Source organism: Pinus tabuliformis, chromosome 9 (assembly GCF_031772625.1).
Source record: "Pinus tabuliformis cultivar Carrire ecotype Pingquan chromosome 9, CPIR1, whole genome shotgun sequence".
Lineage (NCBI taxonomy): Eukaryota > Viridiplantae > Streptophyta > Pinopsida > Pinales > Pinaceae > Pinus > Pinus tabuliformis.
Genome location: NC_142307.1, coordinates 918,487,991 through 918,498,412, shown reverse-complemented (window position 1 = coordinate 918,498,412; position 10,422 = coordinate 918,487,991).

The window sequence follows — 10,422 nt, the reverse complement described above, 5'->3', positions numbered from 1 at the left end:
GGGTGGACACAAATATCCACTTGAATCATTCCTCCCCACTTAGGAATAAATGGTCTCCATTGCATTGAGTTCCTCCATGAGATGAGGAAACCTCTACTAAACTTGGTCCCTACTAAGCCATTTTCCTTGGTGTAGAAGTTGGTCAGCTTTGACAACTCAATATAGTTGGATATTATGTTGGTGACTATTCTTAATCTGTGTCCTTATGATTCGATCAGTTGCAGCTTGTTCCATGTAGTCTGGATTTAACTCTGTTGGTGTGAGTTTCTCTGCAATGTTGAATGTGTCCAGTAATGGTGGAAAGTATGCCCGAAGGCAATCCACATTGAACACTGGGTGCAGACCAAGGAATGGGGGAATGCTGAGCTCAAAATAATTATATCCCATAGCCTTGGTGATGGTGTATGACCCATATCGAAGTGGGTGAATCTTGCAATGGGGCCTAATGAGGCACTTCTTCTGCAAATGTAGCCAAACTTTTTCACCTACCTAGAACTTTTCTGGCACCTAATGTTGATATGTCGTTGCTCGTACTTAGCATTGGATTTGTCTAATATGCCATGGACCTATTGGTGGATGTGTATAATGTGCTCAATGAAGCCATTTTCCTTGTTGTCTTCGAACTGAGCATGAGCCGAATTTGCCTGAGTTGCTGCAGATGGTATGTCCAAATTAATGGGACATAGTGGATGGAATCCCAAGCCCACCTTAAAAGACCTATGGCTAGTCAGGCTGTGGAGAGCTCGGTTGTAGCTATGCTAGACATAGGGAAGGCTCTCATCCCATGTGCATTGATTCTTTGATTTGTACATGCGTAGAATGTGTACAATCATCCTGTTGATGAACTCTATTTGGCCATCAATTTGGGGATGGAAAGTTGTGGACTTAGTCAACTTGGTGTCCAGCATCGATCAGAGATTGGACCAAAATGTACTGCAGAACATGTTGTCCTAATCTGAGATGATAGACCATGGGATCCCAAAATGTACCCACACTCATTCATAGAAGAGTTTAGTAGTGGCTTCTTCTATGATACTCTTCTTTCAGGCCGCCATAATGGCCATCTTCGAGAATCTGTTGATGACCATAAAAACACAGTCATTGCCATGCTCAGTAGAAGGATGGCCTAACATGAAATCCATGGAGATGGATTCCCAAGGTCGACTATCTTGTCAAAGATTTTGTTATCACTTTGATAATTCTTTTGAAGTAAAAAGAAAGAAAAACCAAAGATAACCACAAACTGCTTTTGGAGATCAGGACCTAGCCTCCCTGATGCTCAGAGAGGGCTCTCTCTTTAAAATTTAACGTTGTTTTAGTTAATATTGAGATTGGGTGGTGGGATATGCTTAGACAAATGGATAAAATGATGTATTTAGACCATTGGGCTATGGAGTCAAACAATAAGGGAGAAAAAATGGATTAACTCACTAAAGGGAATGTTCCTAGGGCAAGATAACAGAGTGTTTTTTAGATCTTTGAGACGGAGGGGAGAAGGGGTTTCACTCAGGGTGAGAGAGCAGCTAAGGGTTCTCAGACCCAGATAATGAATAAGGAATGAAGGGGTAATCAAGATCAAAGGGCAATTAAGAATCCTTTAACCTGGATATTCAAGAAAATCAATCTAAACCAAAGAGAAATTAAGAATGCTTTAATTTAGATATCAGCAGAAAACATTTAAATGTGTAATTGTTAAGACAGAGTGTAATTAAACAAGTTTTGAAATATTATTCCAGTTATAACATTTAGATTGAGAAACACATTAAATATTATGAATAACTTTGAGAAAATTAACAATAACACATGAAAATACTTGTCTGAAATTTGCTCAACGCATGAATCCTTGGAAAATATCTAATCTTTATTTATCAATCCAGCTTGCTAGCTCAGCAAATGATACAATAACCTTCTGGGTCTTCTGATCAAAACGTTTATAGTAATCTCTAATAGAATCCACACACATACTTCGAATTTTAAAGTATTTATACAAATGGAGTTACAAAATATCTGAAACTGTATACAGAACTAATTTAGGAGAAAGAAATATCTTCATGCAAGAAGATAGAGACAACTATTGAACTGCTTCATGTTGTTCCTTTTATTTTGGTTCTGTTGGCTTTGATCTTTTGCCCTTTAATCTGCTTTGTTGTTTGATCTTTCACGTTGGATGCTTCAATTACTTTAGCCTTTCATCTGATACACTTTGACTCTGCTGCTTTGTCAACATCCTTTTACCATGATGTTTTACTTTTACTGTACATTAACCATTTTGTTGCATAATTCTATAGTAAATCAATTAATTTCTCCCAATTTTCAACATCAGGCAATTGGATTTTTAGCATCTTTCTATATATTTCATCTACCTCTGTGCATTTGGCAAAAGTATGTTTATTGATAAACAAGTGTTTTACCTCATGTTGGAGGTAAAACAAGTTTTCAAATGTTTGGTAGAGCACTTTTCCTGTTGGCAATGCCTTCATTGATGATGTATTTACCTCATCTTTTGCTACCTCTCTGATTTTCTTGTTGTAATCCTCCTGTGTCATCAGCTTATCATTTATCACTAAGGGATTGGAAAATCCCTTTTCTATCAAAATTTGGAACTTGGCCATAAATCTGTCAATGGCTAGTTGCATATTCTAACACTTATCCTCTAAGTTTTGCATCAAGTTCCTCTTGGAGAGGACCTTTTTGACCTCCAAAATTGTCTATGTTCTGTCCTCTATTTCCAATTCCTATAGCTCATACTTATTCTTGGTGTTAAGGAATTGGATAATTCTGGTAGCCTCTTCTGGCATTTGTCCTAATTCTTCTTTTACTTTCTAGATGGCGTCTGTAGCTAGTTTTACCAAATCTATTTGCTCAAAAATCACCTGAATAGATGGCCAAATATCATTGACAGAGTCAATGATATTGGACCATAGCTATTCCTTAGCCTACCCAAGGGGTTCTTTCAATGTTAAGTCCTTTTCAAGGGATTTCAATCTTTCACTCATCCTGGTAGCCTTTTGCACTTCTTCTTTGTGCCTGATTTTGGCAAGCTTGTAATTAGTTTCCAAGCTTGTCACTTTCTCTTTGAGCTTATTCATTTCTATGTTTTGTATGGACATTTCTTCCATAGCTTTAATCAATTTTCCTGCTTCTTCACTTGATGCACCTGTTGCTAATGTAGATGTTGTAGAAGATGGTAGTGTTGTGGCCATTGGAGTTGTGGGAGCTAATGAGGCTGGCAATGTGGAAGGAACAACCGTGGTAACTGTTGGGATGACATTTACCGAGGTAGTGCCAAGATGAGTTTTTTTTAATTGGATTAAGTTGTCAAATTCCTCTTCTGTCTCCCTCAACTGATCATTGAGCTTAATGACTAAGTCCATCAACTCTTCATGCTTTGTTTGGCTTTCCATGACGTACTGTGTCTACGGGTGCTATAGTTGAGGTATCTTCAACTGTTTCTTGAGGGCTACAATGTCATCATTCTTCTTTTTTATTAATTTTTCAGTAGCCTTGATGTTTTTGGGATCATGTCCCAATTCAATTACCAAGTCTTCCGAAGACTTGATTCTGGTGTCTTTGGCCTGTGAGGAGGCCTTTTCTAAATGATATTGGGCTGAAATGTTATTCAGTGAATTCTGCAACTGATGTGCAACCATGGCCTTTCATGCAAGGGTGGAGTAAATCATTTCTCCACCCTGCTTGTGAAATTCGATCTGGTCAATGGGATGAATATCCCTTGCCAATACTTCAAAGTCTATCTTCTTTAAATATGTTGATGTTCTCGGTTGTTGTACAGTTGGCTTTATGAAGGACATTTGCATCTTTCCTTCCTTGATGTCAAAAGATAACATCAACCTACTTTGATTAGGCGGTGTAAGCTGAAAATACTGTGCATAGGATTCCACCTTCAATTTTTCATTTCTCATTTTAATCTCCTTGAACTTGTCCTTAATGTCCCTATCTCTATCAGTAGGCTTATTGAATGATGAGACTTCTACACTAAGTTTCCTTTCTAAAATTTGAGTTTTTGATGTAGATGGATCCTGTGTTTCTCTAGATGGAGCTGTGCATTTGCTCATGTCTAACTCAGTATCAGTTATTTCTACTGAGCCTTTTGTGTCTTCCTATTCTGAAACAGGATTGAGTCTAGGCCTTTTTCTCTGGCTAGCTTCATATTGTACATTGGAAGTGTCCATACCTGAGCTGGAGCCTTCCTCTCTGTTCCTTTTGTGATTATTTTCCTCATTCTAAGGAGTCTGCAAAACAAGAGTGGTACTCATGGTTCCTTCTTGCTCTGGTACCTACAGGAATGATCTTTCATCAAGTTGTTTCTCTGAATCAAACAAGGTATTTTCACCATCTACCTTTGTACTATCCCTGTCTATGACAGTGTTTTCCAACCACTCAGATTGGTTGACATACCTCTCTATATCTGGTATAGGGCGATGAATGTAAGGTCCCAATTTGACCTTTTGTCTTATTTTGGTTATAAACCTTTGAGGTTCATACCTCCACATGAAACTGTTCTTAAACTTCATTTGTTGCAGGATCTGATCTGCTTCCTCTCTTACCTCTCTATTATTGCAAATGTAAGGGCCTAATTGGTTCTTGATCTTGAGTTGAGCCCTTTTCTTGGCTGAGACAAAGTTGAGATCATCAGAGTTCATTATCTGCCAATAATATTCCAGAGAAAATAACCTCATTGGGAGGTATTTGGGCAGTTTGTACGGGACAAGCTGGCAACCATAGATTCTTATTTCGGTGTGATTTTGGTAAAGGTACCAATCTCCTACCTTACTTTGTTTGGATAGCTAGAGCACTCTTTTGATTTCTTGGCTTATTCTGGGTGGAGGGCTTTCTATCAGCATGGTCATGACTGGATGGACAAAAGAGTCAATGAAGTATGTGTAGGTGTATGGTGATGAATACCTATGGAATAGTAGTGTCCAAAATATAATAGACCTGGGTTGGCCTTTAGTATCCAGCTTCTGGATGGTGAAGGGAAATCTATCTGACTAATAATACAAAAACATGTGGTAAAGTATAGATGAGTACATGAATGCTTCTCATTGTGCATTCTGGTAAATTTTTTATGCATCCTTTCATCTATGAACTGGGCATAATTGTACAAAGTAGTAGGAGGCTTTCCTAGGGTGAAAATTAACATGAATGCCAGGATGAGCTCATCAATGTATTCATTTGTGGTATAGCCCAGAATACATGATATCATGGTTACAATTTGTTTTCCCCTTTTAGATAAAATGGCAGAAACATATGGAGGGGCATCTATAGGAATGTGCTGCTCCTCTACAGTGAAAGTTTTGAATATTTTGGCCAGTCTAGATGGACTCAATTTGGTGTACTGGTCTAAAAAATCCCCAATGGAGAGTGGGGTTAGGTTTGGACCTAGTTAGACTTGCAACATTTCATTGAGTGACTCAGTTATAATAGTAAACAAGACTTTTTGGTCTAGTGACATTATAGCTCTCTCACTGGGAATGTAACAAGCATGGCACATATGAACAATCTCAGGAAAGACATGTACTTGTGGAAACTAGTATTTGTGAAAATTAGACCTCAAAAGGCCAATGTCATCAGTATGTTTAGATATCTGTCCTTAATCCAACAATGAATTTTGAGTAGGCGTGTATAGGCACTTGTGTCTTTGATTTGAAAATCCTTGTCCGCTAAGGGAAGGTGGACAGTGACCAAATGGGGGGTTGTCACTGGTTTGACATCCATGGAAATGGGGGCAGCCATAATTTAGTTCTTGTGGATTTGAATTTGACTTATACAAGTTTATATCAGAGGTTTTAAGGTAATTTGGAAGCTTTCAGAAGTATCTGGGTATTTTAGTCAGGCACACACTTTAATTTTAAAGTAATTTCAATTAATTTTACTTAATTAAAACACTTTAAAGACTGAACATTTTCAAATTGAAAGGATGTCTGGTAATTTCTCTTCAAATACCTGGAATTTGGGTGAATTGACTTGAAATTGGTGTTTTGAGCAACTGCATAAGTTTGAATGGGCTCTAGTATGGACTGAGAGCTTGACTGGGGTCTTTGCAACTTATTCAGGAGTGAAATTGAGGTCAATTGACAATTTCAGCATTTGAAGGTGTTGCAACGGTTTGTGGAGGTTTTACAAAGAAATTGATCGAAAAGGGCTGAATAGTTCTTCTCGGCCTTTTTATTGAACAACAGTTATTTTTTGGTAGGTGAATTATGAATGAATAGTGGGTGGCTTTTCGGGTTGGGCGGGGAGGTGGTTTTTCAAGCCATCGCATCACTTCATCAAGGAGGCGGTCTTTTAGCAAGGTTACCCAATCTACCTTAACACTTGACATGTAGCAGATGGGGGTCTGGCGAAAACCACTTTATTGGGAGGGTAAAGGTTGGATATCAAGTGAACCCAATATGGTTGTGAATCGTTAGATTCAGGTGCTGATGATCGGATGGTATTTGGGTGATAGATTAGCACAGATGAAATAGGCAAAGGTCTTTGGGAGGCTCGGGGCTTTAATCCATGGTGGTTTGTGATTATTTACAAGTTAAACATGGGATTAAATGATCGAACGGGGTTAATGAAGGGATTATCTTAACTTTACCAAGAATTGGTGAGTTAAGAGGGTTTTGCTGGGGGGCATGGGATAAAAATATAGTTTATAGTTAAATTAAGGGTTGGGTTATTATATACGGGATTTATTTATATATGGGAAAAGGTATACTGGGAGCTATATTATTAAGTTACAAATTAATATGAACTAAAATGAGCAAAATGAAAATAATACTGAGTATAATGTAGTATTTGTGCTTTTCCTTTACATACACTTATACTTAGGATGAAATCTTTTTGTGGGTATTTTGAGTGAAATGGAATTTAACATGCGGTTTTTTACTTTTCATAGGAAAATGGAGTTTAACCTTAGGAAAAGGGGTTTTATTAGGGTAATGAAGGGAAATGAATTTTATGAAGGGAATTCTAACACTTGATGTCCATAAGTCATTAAGTTGAGGGTCTGGTCCCACCAAAATTCATAGAAATGCTCGAAGCCTTAATGACTTGAAGGATTTTTAGTACTAGAACATACTTGTGGATGGGGAAATTAGTAAGTATATGGGTGAAATAAATGAAGGGGATTCAATTAAATCAACTTGTAAACCTTTGTTTTTGCTTTCTTAATTTCTCATGCACATTGAAACATATGATTAATCATCATAAGTGTAATTTTGTCCAATCAACTTTATACTTCAGCAACCTTTCTTCTACTTACCCATTACTTACCCTAACATTTTAATATTCTTCACTTATTTGGGTGCATTTAGGCTAGCAAACCCTTTTCTTTCTTTTTCTTTTATAAAACAAACTATCTACTTCTAACCTTATATCTTCCAAGGGCTCAAATTAAGCTGATGAGCCCCTTTTATTTTCTCTACCTATCTAATGATCTGCCAAGATTAAGTTGTTTGGTCATATTTTATTCTCTAACTATAAACATAAAATTCAAAGCATGAAATAGTCAATATTAAGCAGTTTGACTACCATGCGTTGTGGCATGTATGACAAGCTGCACACAACCATTATTTGAAGAAGAAGTAAAATAGCAGTGGCATTTATACTTGCACACTTTCATGATCTGTTTCTGTGTTTGGAGTTCATATATTTTCATTTTTTGATCTTTTCTTATTATTTTTGTCCTTTGATATTTATTTTAGGACACACCCTCTTTACATTTTTTAATTTTTAATATGGAAAACATTTGTAGAAAGGAAAGGTATGTACAATATTACAAGCTTTAACCTTAGCTAATTCAAAATTATGAATCCTATCACTATAGGACTCTAACAGTGGCTCCACATGGGGATGGCATTTCTTAGTGAAATGTCAAGAACTCTGAAGATTAGTAGCCTTTGAATTGTATCTAAAGTTACCTTGCAAAGTGTCATTCTGTGAATCTGCATTATTGATACTTATGAGAGTGAATCTTCCAAAGCTCAAGGCCTTCTCTCTGGGCTTCAACTTCAAAGGATTACCTTCCAATCCAAACTACACTCTGCAATGTTATGTACAATGATGCAAGGTAAAGTGAACTATTGTAAGTTAGTGGAAAAGAAATGCTTCAGCATCCTACCATTAATAGGTCCTCGTAGTAGATCTGATCCATCTATGTTTCTCAAGAAAAAGGCATTGTTACCTCTGTAGCCATAAATGACATAAGGCCCTTGCCACAGAAAATAAAAGTTTCCATGCTTACATTTGTCTTCTCTCCTTGAATCCTACTTAAGGACTTTGTGTCCTATGTGAAAATCATCTGCTTTAGTCTTTTTATCAAAGACTTTCTTAATCTTTTCCTGGATTATCTGTGATTTTACATATACTTCTTCTCTAGTCTGCTGCAGGTGTATGGTCTGATTTATTCTTCTTTGAATATCATTTGGTTCCACCTATAATTCCTAGAGGATCTTCATGACTGGCACTCCCAAGGATGAATGTAAAACTGCATCCATCCCATAAACCAGCTGATAGGGTGATATTCCAGTAGACTTCTTAGTAGTTAGTCTATCTGCCCATAACGCATTGACTAACTTCTTGTTCCATGTCTTTTTATTGTCTTCCAGTAACATTTTCATAATATTGACCAGAATTTTATTGGATGACTCTCCTAGTCCATTACCTTGAGGGTAATAGGTTGCGGAATGGCCAAGGGTGATGTGGTATTTGTTACAGAAATCTATCATTCTTTTGGATTTAAAGGCTGCTGCATTATCAGTAATGAGCTTCTAGGGACATCCAAATCTTGAAAGGATATTACTCTCTATGAAGGTGATTATGACAGTGTTTGTGGCTTGCCTAGAAGGTATGGCCTTTATACATTTGGTAAAATAATTTGTGGCTGTCAAAATCCACTTGTGCTGAGCTGAATATGCGGGGTGTATTTCTCCAATGAAGTCTAACCCCCATTGTTGAAATGGCATCTCAGTGGAAATTGGTTTAAGAGGAAAGGGTAAAAGTTTTCTCTTTCCCTCAAAAATCTAGCATTTATGACAGGAGGTCACATGTTTTTTAACATCTACAAACAAAGTAAGCCAATAAAAACCAGCCCTCAAAATCTTATCAGCAATAATCTTCCAGTACAAGTGTCCTCCACAATCCCCTGCATGAAACTATTGTAAAATCTTGTCAGCTTCATCTTTTAATAAACATGTTAAAAGATTACCACTATTGTCTTTCCAAAACAATGCATTATCTATAACACAATATCTCAATGAATTAATTTTTAAGATTCTAGCTTTAGTTCTTGTCAATCCACGAGGAGCTTGTAAGTTTAGCAAAACAAATGTAACATCTGCATACCATGGTGAATCAGTAAAAGGTTCACTGATCTGTGAAGTCACCATCTCCTCCTGATCATCAAGGGCACTAATGAAGTTGATATCAAGGGCCTGAAAGTTTGATTCAGCCATGAGTTTGGCTAAACCTTGGCCTTTGATGAGCTTGGTCAGTTTTATCTCTATGTCATATTCCAATATTGTGGCAATCCATTTTCCTCTTTTTCCTTCAGGCCCATTTTGAGTCAAAATGTCCTTAACTACAAAGTTTGGAACATAAGCAATAATGTGAGAGAACAGAATGTATACTCTGAAATCTTTGATAGCCTTAACCAAATCTAAAGCCTATTTTTCCATGATATTGTATTTGAGTGTGGCATCTCTTAGGGGTTTACTAAAGAATGCTATTGGCTATTTATATCCTTGATTGTTCTTTTGCAGCAAGACTGTTGTAATTGTGTGTTCTGAAGCAAAATAAAAAATGATAAAATCTTTGTTAAAATCAAGACTAATCAAGACTGGAATCTTGGTTAATGCTTCCTTAATAGCTTCAAAGGGTTTTTTGGCCTCCGAGGTTCATTTAATTGTTGAGTCCTTTCTTAGCATGTGTTGTGGTCACCAACAACCCCACTCTTTGTTTAGTATTAGCAATAAAATCAAGCAAAGGGGGACCCTTAACAAAAAATCCCAAAAATATTTTTATCCAAATTTTTGTATTTAACTCCCTAAAAGCTATATCGCATCGCAAAGAGAGAGTGAAGAGTTTTCCTATGCACGTAAATAAGCTACAAAGAAGCGATGCGAAATTCATCGCATCTCATATTTTGAAAGCACCCTTAAAAGAAAATAAAAAGGAATCGCCGACGGCCGATATGCGACGTCGCATATCGCAAACGTCGCAAAAGCAGCACACAACAAGCAAATGAAAATTGCGATATTGCGATTTGCGATATGTGATCCTACAAACGGCGATTTTGCGATTTGCGATCTGCGACGAATGAGACTATTAATTGCTGCGATATGAATCGCAGAAACCACTCATCGCAAAGTTTCTTCGGCATGATCTGTAAACCCAAAATCGAGCGTGCACCTTAAG